Source organism: Hydractinia symbiolongicarpus, chromosome 9, assembly GCF_029227915.1.
Source record: "Hydractinia symbiolongicarpus strain clone_291-10 chromosome 9, HSymV2.1, whole genome shotgun sequence".
Lineage (NCBI taxonomy): Eukaryota > Metazoa > Cnidaria > Hydrozoa > Anthoathecata > Hydractiniidae > Hydractinia > Hydractinia symbiolongicarpus.
Window position 1 is genome coordinate 11,049,586 of NC_079883.1, and position 19,389 is coordinate 11,068,974.

Genomic DNA, 19,389 nt, shown 5'->3' on the forward strand with positions numbered 1-19,389 from the left:
AATAAACTTTACTCGTTTTTTCATCATAAAAATAGGATCGAAATCATGTTTTTTTAACCAATCATAATTAAGTATTAAACAAAAGATTTTTTTTTTAACCAATTAAATTGCGTATCGGCGTTTTCGGATCGAATTCGATCCGATTTTTTTACTTATAAACAAAAAGTTTTGACTTGCAGTTTAATGCTTATTTACAAGTTAAGTAGCAAAAATTTTTAACCATGTCTGACGCAGCAGCTAAAGGAGGAAAACAGGCACCTAAAGTAGCCAAGAAAGGTGAAAAAAGAGCCGGCAAAAAAGGAGGAAAGATTGGTGGAACTGGTGAAAAGAAACGCAAGAGAAAGAGAAAGGAAAGTTATGCTATTTACATCTACAATGTTTTGAAACAAGTTCACCCAGATGTCGGAGTTTCAAGCAAAGCTATGAGCATCATGAACTCATTTGTCAACGACATCTTTGAGCGCATTGCTTCCGAAGCTTCGCGTTTGGCTCTTCAAAACAAAAAGTCGACCATCTCTTCTCGTGAAATTCAAACCGCAGTACGTCTTCTCTTGCCTGGAGAACTTGCAAAACACGCAGTCAGTGAAGGAACAAAAGCCGTCACAAAATACACAAGCAGCAAGTAAACCAACGTCTACCAAACACAAACGGTCTTTTTTAAGACCACACATCTTTAAAAAAACATTTACTTGGCGTCACTACAAGTTAACCGAAGTTAATAAAACTTCTAAATAATGTGCTTAAGAACACTAGCCTACATTTAAAATACTTCCCCATATGTGTGTGGATTAGCTTCACTTTTCATACGTATTATTAGCTGTACTTGCAGAAAAGACAAGTACATTGATCCATGTTATTGCTTACATTTAACTTAACCCAGCTTTTCACGGAAACACTCCCAGGCAAATTAACCCTACAAAGTATTTCTAAATTTTTTTTGTGTCATATATGACATAGTATCGTATAGCAATAAATGTAACTGTGACAAGACTTTACACATTGTGTAATTTGGAAGCGTGCACAAAGTAATGTTTTAAAAGATTTGTGGCTATAAAAATAGCCGTTTTTGTTGAGCAATGACAACGCTTAACCTCCGAATCCGTAAAGAGTTCTTCCTTGACGTTTTAAGGCATAAACAACATCCATAGCGGTAACGGTCTTGCGTTTAGCGTGCTCTGTGTAGGTTACAGCATCACGAATAACATTCTCTAAGAAAACCTTCAGTACACCTCTGGTTTCCTCATAGATAAGGCCAGAGATACGTTTGACACCACCTCGTCGAGCAAGACGCCGAATAGCAGGTTTTGTGATTCCCTGAATGTTATCACGAAGAATTTTTCGGTGACGTTTAGCACCTCCTTTTCCCAATCCTTTACCTCCTTTTCCGCGTCCAGACATATTGATATAGTTGCGTACAGAACGAGTACAAAAACAACGTTTGAGTTAACAGAATTCAGACAGCTTTAAAAAGAGGCCATAAAATTACCTACTGCTCGTGGAAACACCCTAATTAACCAATAGAGTTGCGTCATTACAAAATGTTCCGAACATTTTGTACATTTTTTTAAGTAAAACTGTAGTTTTTTTAAAAATTCGTGGTCTTAATGTTTCAGTAAGGCAATAAATTTGGCATCGTTGGAATTCGCCAAACCTTCTGCTACTTACTAAAAAAAAAAAAAGTCAAAAGCTTTTGTGTATCAGAAGATACAGCCGTTTTCCCGTAGCCAAAAAACACAGATTTTATAAAAATGTTAAAGTAATGAGCGTAATGTCATTATGCAGCCAATCAGAAATTACTTTCTTAGCACCAATCAAATGGTTTGTTTTGAACCTTAGCTGTCAATCAATATGAGAAATAAAACTTTGGCGCGATAGTGCATTTTAGACCGTCTTGTGTATCCGTACTACATCGACTTCTTAAAATATGGCTCGTACAAAGCAAACTGCACGTAAATCTACTGGAGGAAAGGCTCCACGAAAACAACTCGCCACTAAAGCTGCGAGGAAAAGCGCACCAGCTACTGGAGGAGTGAAAAAACCACATCGTTACAGACCTGGTACAGTTGCTCTCAGAGAAATCAGAAGATACCAGAAGTCAACCGAGCTCTTGATCCGCAAGTTGCCTTTCCAGCGTCTTGTGCGAGAAATTGCTCAGGACTTCAAAACAGATCTGCGATTCCAGAGCACAGCCGTTATGGCTCTGCAAGAGGCTTCTGAAGCGTACCTTGTTGGCTTGTTCGAGGATACTAACTTGTGTGCCATTCACGCAAAACGAGTTACAATCATGCCTAAAGACATCCAGTTGGCAAGAAGAATTCGTGGGGAACGTGCCTAAGCATCTTACCAAACAAAAAACGGCTATTTTTATAGCCACACATCCATAAAAAATATTACGGCTAGCTTTTTATATCAAACTTTGTCCTGCTTTCTGTTTAAATTTTATGCTACATAAAAATTTTATGCTACATAAAGTTTGACAATGTTAAAAATATGAAGGGCAAGAAAAGTAAAAGCAAGAAAATAAGAAATTTAAAAACGAAAATACTTAAACTTAGGGAATCTAATCTTAAATTTACTCTTTTTTAACTGTTTAAGTGACTTAAACAAGTTTAACTTTGTACCAAGATAATGTTTTTTTGTAAATGTGTGGCTATAAAAATAGCCGTTTGTTAATGTAATAGCCAGATACACACAAATTATTTTTTTGCGGTCTTCTTTGCTGCCTTTTTGGGAGTCTTTTTGACCTTCTTTGCTGCAGGTTTTTTAGCAACAGGCTTCTTTGTGGGTTTCTTAGCTGCTGGTTTCTTAGCCGAGGCTTTCTTTGTGGCAGGCTTCTTTGCTGCTTTCTTTGGCGTGCTCTTCTTTGCTGGCTTCTTTTTTGGTGTACTTTTCTTTGCAGTAGGCTTCTTTGCCGTTGGCTTTTTTGCTGCGGCCTTTTTCTTAGGTTTTTCTTTTTTTACCTGACCTAGCTTGAATGATCCAGAAGCACCAGTGCCTTTAGTTTGAATCAAATCGCCTGATGTTACTCCTCGTTTAAGAGCCATTTTCAGATGATGATCTGAGTTTTCAGCAACTTTGTAATTTGCATGAATATATTTTGTAATAGCTTGGCGAGATGAACCACCGCGTTCCTTTAGGGTAGCGATAGCAGCCTTGATCATGTCCACATATTTAGGGTGATCAGCTGTCTTCTTTGCAGCAGGTTTCTTCTTGGGTGCGATTTTCTTTGGAGAAGCTGCTTCACTCATTTTTAATGTTTTCTTACAACAATCCAACGATAAACGATGCTTGTTATCACAGTAGAAGTATACTAAACATTACCGTGTAAATGAGATATAATTTAAGACGGTGCGAAGTATGCGGACGTAAAAGTACCACTCCCGGGAATTGATTTGGCGCGAAAACAGAAATGTGTGTTTCTGTACATCGTATAATGTCCGTTTTGGGTGCCGCGACTATGCGAAAGCATGTTAATTTTTATTTGTAGTACGACGCAATAGTCTGCAAGAGAAGCTGCTGGAGTTTGAGGTCTTCAGCATTACATCTAGTCTGTTAATTTGGGCTTCTTCCGCGCTCGTGTTAGGATTTTCATAAAGCGTTCTTTGGTTTGCGTTGCGTATGTCGGCCTACATCATCGACACGGCCTGTTTCCGGCTATTAGGAGCAATTCATATATTGGGCACTGCGTTTCGACTTTTTTATTAGACCACAGTAAAAAAATTCACTCACAGAAGTCCCTTTCTTTCATGGCTACAAACACGAAGAATTCTGTCGTAAGTAAAACGAATGCGCAAGCCAAAATGACGATGGGGCGAAGTCATAAGCATGGCCCTGTGGCCCAATGGATAAGGCATCTGACTACGAATCAGGGGATTCCAGGTTCGACTCCTGGCAGGGTCGCACTGTCGCATTTCGGCTGCATGGTCTACTGTGTAACGCGCGCGCACGTTCTGGCGTAATGCGTTGATAAACGGAATGTACGCAGACATATTGGAAAGTAATATCACGCACTTAGTATCGTCGCCTTTGTTAGCATTCATGTAAGTTACCATCCACTTGCTACAGTCGCTCTCCATCCTACGGCTAAATCAACAGCCGTGATTTTTACTATGTCGCCGTCCATCCGTACGCGGTGACAGTTGTAAGCTTTACAGTAACGTGACATGCTCCACAAGCAGTTACGGTGTGTGGACGATGCCTATCATGGCAACGCTTGTTCTTTATCGCTTCTCGGCCTAATGGCTAAGATCAAGTGTAGTATCTGTTCTTATCAGTTTAATATCTGGTAGGCCATTCTCTGAATGGTAAGTATATTAATCTGATTTTTGGCCTTGGGTCATGGAGGTGGATTCATTCACGCCGTGACCACGGGTTGCCTTGGTGTTGCACTATTACCGATGGCGGCCCACATAAGCAATAAAAGAATAATAGCAGTCCTCTTTCCGACGGCACTCTGCATAGTCTACGGCGGGAACAAAACGCGTACACTGGGGGAGAATACAGCCTATGCCCCGCGACACGGCAGTTTATAACACACTCAAGCCACAAGCATTAACAAACTTTGAAGGGTACCCTCATGCTACGGTGCAGTTCCAACTCATACTTACCTGACGGGGAAGTAAAGACTGATCAATGAGGGTTTTCTTCCAGAGTGAGGCTCTTGCATTGCACTACGCTTGGGCTGACCTCTGCGATTACTGCAAACGTCAGTAACTCGACCGTACAATTTCTGGTAGTGGGGGCCTGCGTCCGCGCTCGCCCCCTCCTTAAGTCAAAATGAATGAGCTTAGAAAAGTTGCGCGGCCAAATGTCGGTGGTGACTTAAACGCTAAGGTAAAACCTCGCTTGGCTGTTACGAAACGTGATTGCGATATAAGTCCTCGGAAGGCGGCGGAATTTTATTTTATTTGCCATTCCGTCAGGGTTATTGGATGATCGGCAATAGATCGAGTTTGTATGCATTTGAAAGCTCTTTTTTCTCGTACTATCACCTGAAAATGTCGTAGGAAAATGTCATAGGAAACACTTTCAACAACCGCCACGTTCCTTAATTGTTATAACAAGAAATATATCACAGCAAATGAAAATGAAAAGCCTACGACACCGGGAGTTCCCAGGCGGTCCCCCATCCAAGTACTATCCCGGCCCGACGATGCTTAACTTCCGTGATCAGACGAGAACGGGTGTGTTCATCGTGGTATGGCCGTAGACATTAGTAGGTGCAAATACGTGCAATTTATTTTGACGTTGTGATCAAATTTTTTTATTTAATTTCTTTGAGTTACTTAGGACAAGGCGTATGCATGGATTATCTATTAGACTTTAAGGTTATAGTTTTGTGAAAAAAACAATGTTTTTTTAAAGATGTGTGGCTATAAAAATAGCCGTTGTTTTCTGAGTGTAGCGGTTTACTTCTTCTGTCCTTTGTCGTTCTTCTTTGGGAGTAAGACAGCTTGAATGTTTGGCAAAACACCACCAGCTGCAATGGTTACACCGCTCAAAAGTTTGTTTAATTCTTCATCATTACGAACAGCCAATTGTAAATGTCTTGGAATAATCCTAGCTTTTTTGTTGTCTCTTGCTGCGTTACCAGCCAACTCCAATATCTCAGCAGATAAATATTCCAAGACGGCTGCTAAGTAAACTGGTGCTCCAGATCCAATTCGGTTAGCATAGTGCCCTCTACGAAGGAATCTATGCACTCTACCGACTGGAAATTGAAGTCCAGCTCTTGAGGATCTTGTCTTGGCTTTAGCCTTAGCTTTTCCACCTTTTCCACGTCCAGACATAACTGCGATTTGATTTGTAAGTTAATACAAAAACGTACGAATATTTAACGTAAGTGTTAACGAAATAAACTTTACTCGTTTTTTCATCATAAAAATAGGATCGAAATCATGTTTTTTTAACCAATCATAATTAAGTATTAAACAAAAGATTTTTTTTTTAACCAATTAAATTGCGTATCGGCGTTTTCGGATCGAATTCGATCCGATTTTTTTACTTATAAACAAAAAGTTTTGACTTGCAGTTTAATGCTTATTTACAAGTTAAGTAGCAAAAATTTTTAACCATGTCTGACGCAGCAGCTAAAGGAGGAAAACAGGCACCTAAAGTAGCCAAGAAAGGTGAAAAAAGAGCCGGCAAAAAAGGAGGAAAGATTGGTGGAACTGGTGAAAAGAAACGCAAGAGAAAGAGAAAGGAAAGTTATGCTATTTACATCTACAATGTTTTGAAACAAGTTCACCCAGATGTCGGAGTTTCAAGCAAAGCTATGAGCATCATGAACTCATTTGTCAACGACATCTTTGAGCGCATTGCTTCCGAAGCTTCGCGTTTGGCTCTTCAAAACAAAAAGTCGACCATCTCTTCTCGTGAAATTCAAACCGCAGTACGTCTTCTCTTGCCTGGAGAACTTGCAAAACACGCAGTCAGTGAAGGAACAAAAGCCGTCACAAAATACACAAGCAGCAAGTAAACCAACGTCTACCAAACACAAACGGTCTTTTTTAAGACCACACATCTTTAAAAAAACATTTACTTGGCGTCACTACAAGTTAACCGAAGTTAATAAAACTTCTAAATAATGTGCTTAAGAACACTAGCCTACATTTAAAATACTTCCCCATGTGTGTGTGGATTAGCTTCACTTTTCATACGTATTATTAGCTGTACTTGCAGAAAAGACAAGTACATTGATCCATGTTATTGCTTACATTTAACTTAACCCAGCTTTTCACGGAAACACTCCCAGGCAAATTAACCCTACAAAGTATTTCTAAATTTTTTTAGTGTCATATATGACATAGTATCGTATAGCAATAAATGTAACTGTGACAAGACTTTACACATTGTGTAATTTGGAAGCGTGCACAAAGTAATGTTTTAAAAGATTTGTGGCTATAAAAATAACCGTTTTTGTTGAGCAATGACAACGCTTAACCTCCGAATCCGTAAAGAGTTCTTCCTTGACGTTTTAAGGCATAAACAACATCCATAGCGGTAACGGTCTTGCGTTTAGCGTGCTCTGTGTAGGTTACAGCATCACGAATAACATTCTCTAAGAAAACCTTCAGTACACCTCTGGTTTCCTCATAGATAAGGCCAGAGATACGTTTGACACCACCTCGTCGAGCAAGACGCCGAATAGCAGGTTTTGTGATTCCCTGAATGTTATCACGAAGAATTTTTCGGTGACGTTTAGCACCTCCTTTTCCCAATCCTTTACCTCCTTTTCCGCGTCCAGACATAATGATATAGTTGCGTACAGAACGAGTACAAAAACAACGTTTGAGTTTACAGAATTCAGACAGCTTTAAAAAGAGGCCATAAAATTACCTACTGCTCGTGGAAACACCCTAATTAACCAATAGAGTTGCGTCATTACAAAATGTTCCGAACATTTTGTACATTTTTTTAAGTAAAACTGTAGTTTTTTTAAGAATTCGTGGTCTTAATGTTTCAGTAAGGCAATAAATTTGGCATCGTTGGAATTCGCCAAACCTTCTGCTACTTACTAAAAAAAAAAAAGTCAAAAGCTTTTGTGTATCAGAAGATACAGCCGTTTTCCCGTAGCCAAAAAACACAGATTTTATAAAAATGTTAAAGTAATGAGCGTAATGTCATTATGCAGCCAATCAGAAATTACTTTCTTAGCACCAATCAAATGGTTTGTTTTGAACCTTAGCTGTCAATCAATATGAGAAATAAAACTTTGGCGCGATAGTGCATTTTAGACCGTCTTGTGTATCCGTACTACATCGACTTCTTAAAATATGGCTCGTACAAAGCAAACTGCACGTAAATCTACTGGAGGAAAGGCTCCACGAAAACAACTCGCCACTAAAGCTGCGAGGAAAAGCGCACCAGCTACTGGAGGAGTGAAAAAACCACATCGTTACAGACCTGGTACAGTTGCTCTCAGAGAAATCAGAAGATACCAGAAGTCAACCGAGCTCTTGATCCGCAAGTTGCCTTTCCAGCGTCTTGTGCGAGAAATTGCTCAGGACTTCAAAACAGATCTGCGATTCCAGAGCACAGCCGTTATGGCTCTGCAAGAGGCTTCTGAAGCGTACCTTGTTGGCTTGTTCGAGGATACTAACTTGTGTGCCATTCACGCAAAACGAGTTACAATCATGCCTAAAGACATCCAGTTGGCAAGAAGAATTCGTGGGGAACGTGCCTAAGCATCTTACCAAACAAAAAACGGCTATTTTTATAGCCACACATCCATAAAAAATATTACGGCTAGCTTTTTATATCAAACTTTGTCCTGCTTTCTGTTTAAATTTTATGCTACATAAAAATTTTATGCTACATAAAGTTTGACAATGTTAAAAATATGAAGGGCAAGAAAAGTAAAAGCAAGAAAATAAGAAATTTAAAAACGAAAATACTTAAACTTAGGGAATCTAATCTTAAATTTACTCTTTTTTAACTGTTTAAGTGACTTAAACAAGTTTAACTTTGTACCAAGATAATGTTTTTTTGTAAATGTGTGGCTATAAAAATAGCCGTTTGTTAATGTAATAGCCAGATACACACAAATTATTTTTTTGCGGTCTTCTTTGCTGCCTTTTTGGGAGTCTTTTTGACCTTCTTTGCTGCAGGTTTTTTAGCAACAGGCTTCTTTGTGGGTTTCTTAGCTGCTGGTTTCTTAGCCGAGGCTTTCTTTGTGGCAGGCTTCTTTGCTGCTTTCTTTGGCGTGCTCTTCTTTGCTGGCTTCTTTTTTGGTGTACTTTTCTTTGCAGTAGGCTTCTTTGCCGTTGGCTTTTTTGCTGCGGCCTTTTTCTTAGGTTTTTCTTTTTTTACCTGACCTAGCTTGAATGATCCAGAAGCACCAGTGCCTTTAGTTTGAATCAAATCGCCTGATGTTACTCCTCGTTTAAGAGCCATTTTCAGATGATGATCTGAGTTTTCAGCAACTTTGTAATTTGCATGAATATATTTTGTAATAGCTTGGCGAGATGAACCACCGCGTTCCTTTAGGGTAGCGATAGCAGCCTTGATCATGTCCACATATTTAGGGTGATCAGCTGTCTTCTTTGCAGCAGGTTTCTTCTTGGGTGCGATTTTCTTTGGAGAAGCTGCTTCACTCATTTTTAATGTTTTCTTACAACAATCCAACGATAAACGATGCTTGTTATCACAGTAGAAGTATACTAAACATTACCGTGTAAATGAGATATAATTTAAGACGGTGCGAAGTATGCGGACGTAAAAGTACCACTCCCGGGAATTGATTTGGCGCGAAAACAGAAATGTGTGTTTCTGTACATCGTATAATGTCCGTTTTGGGTGCCGCGACTATGCGAAAGCATGTTAATTTTTATTTGTAGTACGACGCAATAGTCTGCAAGAGAAGCTGCTGGAGTTTGAGGTCTTCAACATTACATCTAGTCTGTTAATTTGGGCTTCTTCCGCGCTCGTGTTAGGATTTTCATAAAGCGTTCTTTGGTTTGCGTTGCGTATGTCGGCCTACATCATCGACACGGCCTGTTTCCGGCTATTAGGAGCAATTCATATATTGGGCACTGCGTTTCGACTTTTTTATTAGACCACAGTAAAAAAATTCACTCACAGAAGTCCCTTTCTTTCATGGCTACAAACACGAAGAATTCTGTCGTAAGTAAAACGAATGCGCAAGCCAAAATGACGATGGGGCGAAGTCATAAGCATGGCCCTGTGGCCCAATGGATAAGGCATCTGACTACGAATCAGGGGATTCCAGGTTCGACTCCTGGCAGGGTCGCACTGTCGCATTTCGGCTGCATGGTCTACTGTGTAACGCGCGCGCACGTTCTGGCGTAATGCGTTGATAAACGGAATGTACGCAGACATATTGGAAAGTAATATCACGCACTTAGTATCGTCGCCTTTGTTAGCATTCATGTAAGTTACCATCCACTCGCTACAGTCGCTCTCCATCCTACGGCTAAATCAACAGCCGTGATTTTTACTATGTCGCCGTCCATCCGTACGCGGTGACAGTTGTAAGCTTTACAGTAACGTGACATGCTCCACAAGCAGTTACGGTGTGTGGACGATGCCTATCATGGCAACGCTTGTTCTTTATCGCTTCTCGGCCTAATGGCTAAGATCAAGTGTAGTATCTGTTCTTATCAGTTTAATATCTGGTAGGCCATTCTCTGAATGGTCAGTATATTAATCTGATTTTTGGCCTTGGGTCATGGAGGTGGATTCATTCACGCCGTGACCACGGGTTGCCTTGGTGTTGCACTATTACCGATGGCGGCCCACATAAGCAATAAAAGAATAATAGCAGTCCTCTTTCCGACGGCACTCTGCATAGTCTACGGCGGGAACAAAACGCGTACACTGGGGGAGAATACAGCCTATGCCCCGCGACACGGCAGTTTATAACACACTCAAGCCACAAGCATTAACAAACTTTGAAGGGTACCCTCATGCTACGGTGCAGTTCCAACTCATACTTACCTGACGGGGAAGTAAAGACTGATCAATGAGGGTTTTCTTCCAGAGTGAGGCTCTTGCATTGCACTACGCTTGGGCTGACCTCTGCGATTACTGCAAACGTCAGTAACTCGACCGTACAATTTCTGGTAGTGGGGGCCTGCGTCCGCGCTCGCCCCCTCCTTAAGTCAAAATGAATGAGCTTAGAAAAGTTGCGCGGCCAAATGTCGGTGGTGACTTAAACGCTAAGGTAAAACCTCGCTTGGCTGTTACGAAACGTGATTGCGATATAAGTCCTCGGAAGGCGGCGGAATTTTATTTTATTTGCCATTCCGTCAGGGTTATTGGATGATCGGCAATAGATCGAGTTTGTATGCATTTGAAAGCTCTTTTTTCTCGTACTATCACCTGAAAATGTCGTAGGAAAATGTCATAGGAAACACTTTCAACAACCGCCACGTTCCTTAATTGTTATAACAAGAAATATATCACAGCAAATGAAAATGAAAAGCCTACGACACCGGGAGTTCCCAGGCGGTCCCCCATCCAAGTACTATCCCGGCCCGACGATGCTTAACTTCCGTGATCAGACGAGAACGGGTGTGTTCATCGTGGTATGGCCGTAGACATTAGTAGGTGCAAATACGTGCAATTTATTTTGACGTTGTGATCAAATTTTTTTATTTAATTTCTTTGAGTTACTTAGGACAAGGCGTATGCATGGATTATCTATTAGACTTTAAGGTTATAGTTTTGTGAAAAAAACAATGTTTTTTTAAAGATGTGTGGCTATAAAAATAGCCGTTGTTTTCTGAGTGTAGCGGTTTACTTCTTCTGTCCTTTGTCGTTCTTCTTTGGGAGTAAGACAGCTTGAATGTTTGGCAAAACACCACCAGCTGCAATGGTTACACCGCTCAAAAGTTTGTTTAATTCTTCATCATTACGAACAGCCAATTGTAAATGTCTTGGAATAATCCTAGCTTTTTTGTTGTCTCTTGCTGCGTTACCAGCCAACTCCAATATCTCAGCAGATAAATATTCCAAGACGGCTGCTAAGTAAACTGGTGCTCCAGATCCAATTCGGTTAGCATAGTGCCCTCTACGAAGGAATCTATGCACTCTACCGACTGGAAATTGAAGTCCAGCTCTTGAGGATCTTGTCTTGGCTTTAGCCTTAGCTTTTCCACCTTTTCCACGTCCAGACATAACTGCGATTTGATTTGTAAGTTAATACAAAAACGTACGAATATTTAACGTAAGTGTTAACGAAATAAACTTTACTCGTTTTTTCATCATAAAAATAGGATCGAAATCATGTTTTTTTAACCAATCATAATTAAGTATTAAACAAAAGATTTTTTTTTTAACCAATTAAATTGCGTATCGGCGTTTTCGGATCGAATTCGATCCGATTTTTTTACTTATAAACAAAAAGTTTTGACTTGCAGTTTAATGCTTATTTACAAGTTAAGTAGCAAAAATTTTTAACCATGTCTGACGCAGCAGCTAAAGGAGGAAAACAGGCACCTAAAGTAGCCAAGAAAGGTGAAAAAAGAGCCGGCAAAAAAGGAGGAAAGATTGGTGGAACTGGTGAAAAGAAACGCAAGAGAAAGAGAAAGGAAAGTTATGCTATTTACATCTACAATGTTTTGAAACAAGTTCACCCAGATGTCGGAGTTTCAAGCAAAGCTATGAGCATCATGAACTCATTTGTCAACGACATCTTTGAGCGCATTGCTTCCGAAGCTTCGCGTTTGGCTCTTCAAAACAAAAAGTCGACCATCTCTTCTCGTGAAATTCAAACCGCAGTACGTCTTCTCTTGCCTGGAGAACTTGCAAAACACGCAGTCAGTGAAGGAACAAAAGCCGTCACAAAATACACAAGCAGCAAGTAAACCAACGTCTACCAAACACAAACGGTCTTTTTTAAGACCACACATCTTTAAAAAAACATTTACTTGGCGTCACTACAAGTTAACCGAAGTTAATAAAACTTCTAAATAATGTGCTTAAGAACACTAGCCTACATTTAAAATACTTCCCCATGTGTGTGTGGATTAGCTTCACTTTTCATACGTATTATTAGCTGTACTTGCAGAAAAGACAAGTACATTGATCCATGTTATTGCTTACATTTAACTTAACCCAGCTTTTCACGGAAACACTCCCAGGCAAATTAACCCTACAAAGTATTTCTAAATTTTTTTTGTGTCATATATGACATAGTATCGTATAGCAATAAATGTAACTGTGACAAGACTTTACACATTGTGTAATTTGGAAGCGTGCACAAAGTAATGTTTTAAAAGATTTGTGGCTATAAAAATAGCCGTTTTTGTTGAGCAATGACAACGCTTAACCTCCGAATCCGTAAAGAGTTCTTCCTTGACGTTTTAAGGCATAAACAACATCCATAGCGGTAACGGTCTTGCGTTTAGCGTGCTCTGTGTAGGTTACAGCATCACGAATAACATTCTCTAAGAAAACCTTCAGTACACCTCTGGTTTCCTCATAGATAAGGCCAGAGATACGTTTGACACCACCTCGTCGAGCAAGACGCCGAATAGCAGGTTTTGTGATTCCCTGAATGTTATCACGAAGAATTTTTCGGTGACGTTTAGCACCTCCTTTTCCCAATCCTTTACCTCCTTTTCCGCGTCCAGACATATTGATATAGTTGCGTACAGAACGAGTACAAAAACAACGTTTGAGTTAACAGAATTCAGACAGCTTTAAAAAGAGGCCATAAAATTACCTACTGCTCGTGGAAACACCCTAATTAACCAATAGAGTTGCGTCATTACAAAATGTTCCGAACATTTTGTACATTTTTTTAAGTAAAACTGTAGTTTTTTTAAAAATTCGTGGTCTTAATGTTTCAGTAAGGCAATAAATTTGGCATCGTTGGAATTCGCCAAACCTTCTGCTACTTACTAAAAAAAAAAAAAGTCAAAAGCTTTTGTGTATCAGAAGATACAGCCGTTTTCCCGTAGCCAAAAAACACAGATTTTATAAAAATGTTAAAGTAATGAGCGTAATGTCATTATGCAGCCAATCAGAAATTACTTTCTTAGCACCAATCAAATGGTTTGTTTTGAACCTTAGCTGTCAATCAATATGAGAAATAAAACTTTGGCGCGATAGTGCATTTTAGACCGTCTTGTGTATCCGTACTACATCGACTTCTTAAAATATGGCTCGTACAAAGCAAACTGCACGTAAATCTACTGGAGGAAAGGCTCCACGAAAACAACTCGCCACTAAAGCTGCGAGGAAAAGCGCACCAGCTACTGGAGGAGTGAAAAAACCACATCGTTACAGACCTGGTACAGTTGCTCTCAGAGAAATCAGAAGATACCAGAAGTCAACCGAGCTCTTGATCCGCAAGTTGCCTTTCCAGCGTCTTGTGCGAGAAATTGCTCAGGACTTCAAAACAGATCTGCGATTCCAGAGCACAGCCGTTATGGCTCTGCAAGAGGCTTCTGAAGCGTACCTTGTTGGCTTGTTCGAGGATACTAACTTGTGTGCCATTCACGCAAAACGAGTTACAATCATGCCTAAAGACATCCAGTTGGCAAGAAGAATTCGTGGGGAACGTGCCTAAGCATCTTACCAAACAAAAAACGGCTATTTTTATAGCCACACATCCATAAAAAATATTACGGCTAGCTTTTTATATCAAACTTTGTCCTGCTTTCTGTTTAAATTTTATGCTACATAAAAATTTTATGCTACATAAAGTTTGACAATGTTAAAAATATGAAGGGCAAGAAAAGTAAAAGCAAGAAAATAAGAAATTTAAAAACGAAAATACTTAAACTTAGGGAATCTAATCTTAAATTTACTCTTTTTTAACTGTTTAAGTGACTTAAACAAGTTTAACTTTGTACCAAGATAATGTTTTTTTGTAAATGTGTGGCTATAAAAATAGCCGTTTGTTAATGTAATAGCCAGATACACACAAATTATTTTTTTGCGGTCTTCTTTGCTGCCTTTTTGGGAGTCTTTTTGACCTTCTTTGCTGCAGGTTTTTTAGCAACAGGCTTCTTTGTGGGTTTCTTAGCTGCTGGTTTCTTAGCCGAGGCTTTCTTTGTGGCAGGCTTCTTTGCTGCTTTCTTTGGCGTGCTCTTCTTTGCTGGCTTCTTTTTTGGTGTACTTTTCTTTGCAGTAGGCTTCTTTGCCGTTGGCTTTTTTGCTGCGGCCTTTTTCTTAGGTTTTTCTTTTTTTACCTGACCTAGCTTGAATGATCCAGAAGCACCAGTGCCTTTAGTTTGAATCAAATCGCCTGATGTTACTCCTCGTTTAAGAGCCATTTTCAGATGATGATCTGAGTTTTCAGCAACTTTGTAATTTGCATGAATATATTTTGTAATAGCTTGGCGAGATGAACCACCGCGTTCCTTTAGGGTAGCGATAGCAGCCTTGATCATGTCCACATATTTAGGGTGATCAGCTGTCTTCTTTGCAGCAGGTTTCTTCTTGGGTGCGATTTTCTTTGGAGAAGCTGCTTCACTCATTTTTAATGTTTTCTTACAACAATCCAACGATAAACGATGCTTGTTATCACAGTAGAAGTATACTAAACATTACCGTGTAAATGAGATATAATTTAAGACGGTGCGAAGTATGCGGACGTAAAAGTACCACTCCCGGGAATTGATTTGGCGCGAAAACAGAAATGTGTGTTTCTGTACATCGTATAATGTCCGTTTTGGGTGCCGCGACTATGCGAAAGCATGTTAATTTTTATTTGTAGTACGACGCAATAGTCTGCAAGAGAAGCTGCTGGAGTTTGAGGTCTTCAGCATTACATCTAGTCTGTTAATTTGGGCTTCTTCCGCGCTCGTGTTAGGATTTTCATAAAGCGTTCTTTGGTTTGCGTTGCGTATGTCGGCCTACATCATCGACACGGCCTGTTTCCGGCTATTAGGAGCAATTCATATATTGGGCACTGCGTTTCGACTTTTTTATTAGACCACAGTAAAAAAATTCACTCACAGAAGTCCCTTTCTTTCATGGCTACAAACACGAAGAATTCTGTCGTAAGTAAAACGAATGCGCAAGCCAAAATGACGATGGGGCGAAGTCATAAGCATGGCCCTGTGGCCCAATGGATAAGGCATCTGACTACGAATCAGGGGATTCCAGGTTCGACTCCTGGCAGGGTCGCACTGTCGCATTTCGGCTGCATGGTCTACTGTGTAACGCGCGCGCACGTTCTGGCGTAATGCGTTGATAAACGGAATGTACGCAGACATATTGGAAAGTAATATCACGCACTTAGTATCGTCGCCTTTGTTAGCATTCATGTAAGTTACCATCCACTCGCTACAGTCGCTCTCCATCCTACGGCTAAATCAACAGCCGTGATTTTTACTATGTCGCCGTCCATCCGTACGCGTTGACAGTTGTAAGCTTTACAGTAACGTGACATGCTCCACAAGCAGTTACGGTGTGTGGACGATGCCTATCATGGCAACGCTTGTTCTTTATCGCTTCTCGGCCTAATGGCTAAGATCAAGTGTAGTATCTGTTCTTATCAGTTTAATATCTGGTAGGCCATTCTCTGAATGGTCAGTATATTAATCTGATTTTTGGCCTTGGGTCATGGAGGTGGATTCATTCACGCCGTGACCACGGGTTGCCTTGGTGTTGCACTATTACCGATGGCGGCCCACATAAGCAATAAAAGAATAATAGCAGTCCTCTTTCCGACGGCACTCTGCATAGTCTACGGCGGGAACAAAACGCGTACACTGGGGGAGAATACAGCCTATGCCCCGCGACACGGCAGTTTATAACACACTCAAGCCACAAGCATTAACAAACTTTGAAGGGTACCCTCATGCTACGGTGCAGTTCCAACTCATACTTACCTGACGGGGAAGTAAAGACTGATCAATGAGGGTTTTCTTCCAGAGTGAGGCTCTTGCATTGCACTACGCTTGGGCTGACCTCTGCGATTACTGCAAACGTCAGTAACTCGACCGTACAATTTCTGGTAGTGGGGGCCTGCGTCCGCGCTCGCCCCCTCCTTAAGTCAAAATGAATGAGCTTAGAAAAGTTGCGCGGCCAAATGTCGGTGGTGACTTAAACGCTAAGGTAAAACCTCGCTTGGCTGTTACGAAACGTGATTGCGATATAAGTCCTCGGAAGGCGGCGGAATTTTATTTTATTTGCCATTCCGTCAGGGTTATTGGATGATCGGCAATAGATCGAGTTTGTATGCATTTGAAAGCTCTTTTTTCTCGTACTATCACCTGAAAATGTCGTAGGAAAATGTCATAGGAAACACTTTCAACAACCGCCACGTTCCTTAATTGTTATAACAAGAAATATATCACAGCAAATGAAAATGAAAAGCCTACGACACCGGGAGTTCCCAGGCGGTCCCCCATCCAAGTACTATCCCGGCCCGACGATGCTTAACTTCCGTGATCAGACGAGAACGGGTGTGTTCATCGTGGTATGGCCGTAGACATTAGTAGGTGCAAATACGTGCAATTTATTTTGACGTTGTGATCAAATTTTTTTATTTAATTTCTTTGAGTTACTTAGGACAAGGCGTATGCATGGATTATCTATTAGACTTTAAGGTTATAGTTTTGTGAAAAAAACAATGTTTTTTTAAAGATGTGTGGCTATAAAAATAGCCGTTGTTTTCTGAGTGTAGTGGTTTACTTCTTCTGTCCTTTGTCGTTCTTCTTTGGGAGTAAGACAGCTTGAATGTTTGGCAAAACACCACCAGCTGCAATGGTTACACCGCTCAAAAGTTTGTTTAATTCTTCATCATTACGAACAGCCAATTGTAAATGTCTTGGAATAATCCTAGCTTTTTTGTTGTCTCTTGCTGCGTTACCAGCCAACTCCAATATCTCAGCAGATAAATATTCCAAGACGGCTGCTAAGTAAACTGGTGCTCCAGATCCAATTCGGTTAGCATAGTGCCCTCTACGAAGGAATCTATGCACTCTACCGACTGGAAATTGAAGTCCAGCTCTTGAGGATCTTGTCTTGGCTTTAGCCTTAGCTTTTCCACCTTTTCCACGTCCAGACATAACTGCGATTTGATTTGTAAGTTAATACAAAAACGTACGAATATTTAACGTAAGTGTTAACGAAATAAACTTTACTCGTTTTTTCATCATAAAAATAGGATCGAAATCATGTTTTTTTAACCAATCATAATTAAGTATTAAACAAAAGATTTTTTTTTTAACCAATTAAATTGCGTATCGGCGTTTTCGGATCGAATTCGATCCGATTTTTTTACTTATAAACAAAAAGTTTTGACTTGCAGTTTAATGCTTATTTACAAGTTAAGTAGCAAAAATTTTTAACCATGTCTGACGCAGCAGCTAAAGGAGGAAAACAGGCACCTAAAGTAGCCAAGAAAGGTGAAAAAAGAGCCGGCAAAAAAGGAGGAAAGATTGGTGGAACTGGTGAAAAGAAACGCAAGAGAAAGAGAAAGGAAAGTTATGCTATTTACATCTACAATGTTTTGAAACAAGTTCACCCAGATGTCGGAGTTTCAAGCAAAGCTATGAGCATCATGAACTCATTTGTCAACGACATCTTTGAGCGCATTGCTTCCGAAGCTTCGCGTTTGGCTCTTCAAAACAAAAAGTCGACCATCTCTTCTCGTGAAATTCAAACCGCAGTACGTCTTCTCTTGCCTGGAGAACTTGCAAAACACGCAGTCAGTGAAGGAACAAAAGCCGTCACAAAATACACAAGCAGCAAGTAAACCAACGTCTACCAAACACAAACGGTCTTTTTTAAGACCACACATCTTTAAAAAAACATTTACTTGGCGTCACTACAAGTTAACCGAAGTTAATAAAACTTCTAAATAATGTGCTTAAGAACACTAGCCTACATTTAAAATACTTCCCCATGTGTGTGTGGATTAGCTTCACTTTTCATACGTATTATTAGCTGTACTTGCAGAAAAGACAAGTACATTGATCCATGTTATTGCTTACATTTAACTTAACCCAGCTTTTCACGGAAACACTCCCAGGCAAATTAACCCTACAAAGTATTTCTAAATTTTTTTTGTGTCATATATGACATAGTATCGTATAGCAATAAATGTAACTGTGACAAGACTTTACACATTGTGTAATTTGGAAGCGTGCACAAAGTAATGTTTTAAAAGATTTGTGGCTATAAAAATAGCCGTTTTTGTTGAGCAATGACAACGCTTAACCTCCGAATCCGTAAAGAGTTCTTCCTTGACGTTTTAAGGCATAAACAACATCCATAGCGGTAACGGTCTTGCGTTTAGCGTGCTCTGTGTAGGTTACAGCATCACGAATAACATTCTCTAAGAAAACCTTCAGTACACCTCTGGTTTCCTCATAGATAAGGCCAGAGATACGTTTGACACCACCTCGTCGAGCAAGACGCCGAATAGCAGGTTTTGTGATTCCCTGAATGTTATCACGAAGAATTTTTCGGTGACGTTTAGCACCTCCTTTTCCCAATCCTTTACCTCCTTTTCCGCGTCCAGACATATTGATATAGTTGCGTACAGAACGAGTACAAAAACAACGTTTGAGTTAACAGAATTCAGACAGCTTTAAAAAGAGGCCATAAAATTACCTACTGCTCGTGGAAACACCCTAATTAACCAATAGAGTTGCGTCATTACAAAATGTTCCGAACATTTTGTACATTTTTTTAAGTAAAACTGTAGTTTTTTTAAAAATTCGTGGTCTTAATGTTTCAGTAAGGCAATAAATTTGGCATCGTTGGAATTCGCCAAACCTTCTGCTACTTACTAAAAAAAAAAAAAGTCAAAAGCTTTTGTGTATCAGAAGATACAGCCGTTTTCCCGTAGCCAAAAAACACAGATTTTATAAAAATGTTAAAGTAATGAGCGTAATGTCATTATGCAGCCAATCAGAAATTACTTTCTTAGCACCAATCAAATGGTTTGTTTTGAACCTT

At 40.0% G+C, this 19,389-nt stretch overlaps 1 protein-coding gene and 12 non-coding genes across 13 annotated transcripts in view; 9 read left to right on the forward strand and 4 right to left on the reverse strand.

The window, feature by feature from the left end:
• Positions 1–19,389, reverse strand: part of LOC130657764 (histone H1-delta-like) — a gene marked incomplete at its 5' end in the record, with an annotated part of 61,044 nt that overhangs the window by 16,847 nt on the left and 24,808 nt on the right. The window lies entirely within an intron of this gene.
• On the forward strand, positions 3,828–3,900 carry Trnar-acg (transfer RNA arginine (anticodon ACG)). Its single transcript has one exon. It is a non-coding gene; the product is annotated as a tRNA-Arg (tRNA).
• Positions 4,223–4,414, forward strand: LOC130660482 (U2 spliceosomal RNA). The gene has a single exon (XR_008987680.1). It is a non-coding gene; the product is annotated as a U2 spliceosomal RNA (small nuclear RNA).
• LOC130660208 (U1 spliceosomal RNA) lies at positions 4,600–4,764 on the forward strand. The gene has a single exon (XR_008987409.1). It is a non-coding gene; the product is annotated as a U1 spliceosomal RNA (small nuclear RNA).
• On the reverse strand, positions 5,093–5,211 carry LOC130658251 (5S ribosomal RNA). Its single transcript, XR_008985468.1, has one exon. It is a non-coding gene; the product is annotated as a 5S ribosomal RNA (ribosomal RNA).
• On the forward strand, positions 9,679–9,751 carry Trnar-acg (transfer RNA arginine (anticodon ACG)). The gene has a single exon. It is a non-coding gene; the product is annotated as a tRNA-Arg (tRNA).
• On the forward strand, positions 10,074–10,265 carry LOC130661254 (U2 spliceosomal RNA). The gene has a single exon (XR_008988447.1). It is a non-coding gene; the product is annotated as a U2 spliceosomal RNA (small nuclear RNA).
• Positions 10,451–10,615, forward strand: LOC130660209 (U1 spliceosomal RNA). The gene has a single exon (XR_008987410.1). It is a non-coding gene; the product is annotated as a U1 spliceosomal RNA (small nuclear RNA).
• On the reverse strand, positions 10,944–11,062 carry LOC130658254 (5S ribosomal RNA). The gene has a single exon (XR_008985470.1). It is a non-coding gene; the product is annotated as a 5S ribosomal RNA (ribosomal RNA).
• Trnar-acg (transfer RNA arginine (anticodon ACG)) lies at positions 15,531–15,603 on the forward strand. Its single transcript has one exon. It is a non-coding gene; the product is annotated as a tRNA-Arg (tRNA).
• LOC130661255 (U2 spliceosomal RNA) lies at positions 15,926–16,117 on the forward strand. The gene has a single exon (XR_008988448.1). It is a non-coding gene; the product is annotated as a U2 spliceosomal RNA (small nuclear RNA).
• Positions 16,303–16,467, forward strand: LOC130660211 (U1 spliceosomal RNA). Its single transcript, XR_008987411.1, has one exon. It is a non-coding gene; the product is annotated as a U1 spliceosomal RNA (small nuclear RNA).
• LOC130658255 (5S ribosomal RNA) lies at positions 16,796–16,914 on the reverse strand. The gene has a single exon (XR_008985471.1). It is a non-coding gene; the product is annotated as a 5S ribosomal RNA (ribosomal RNA).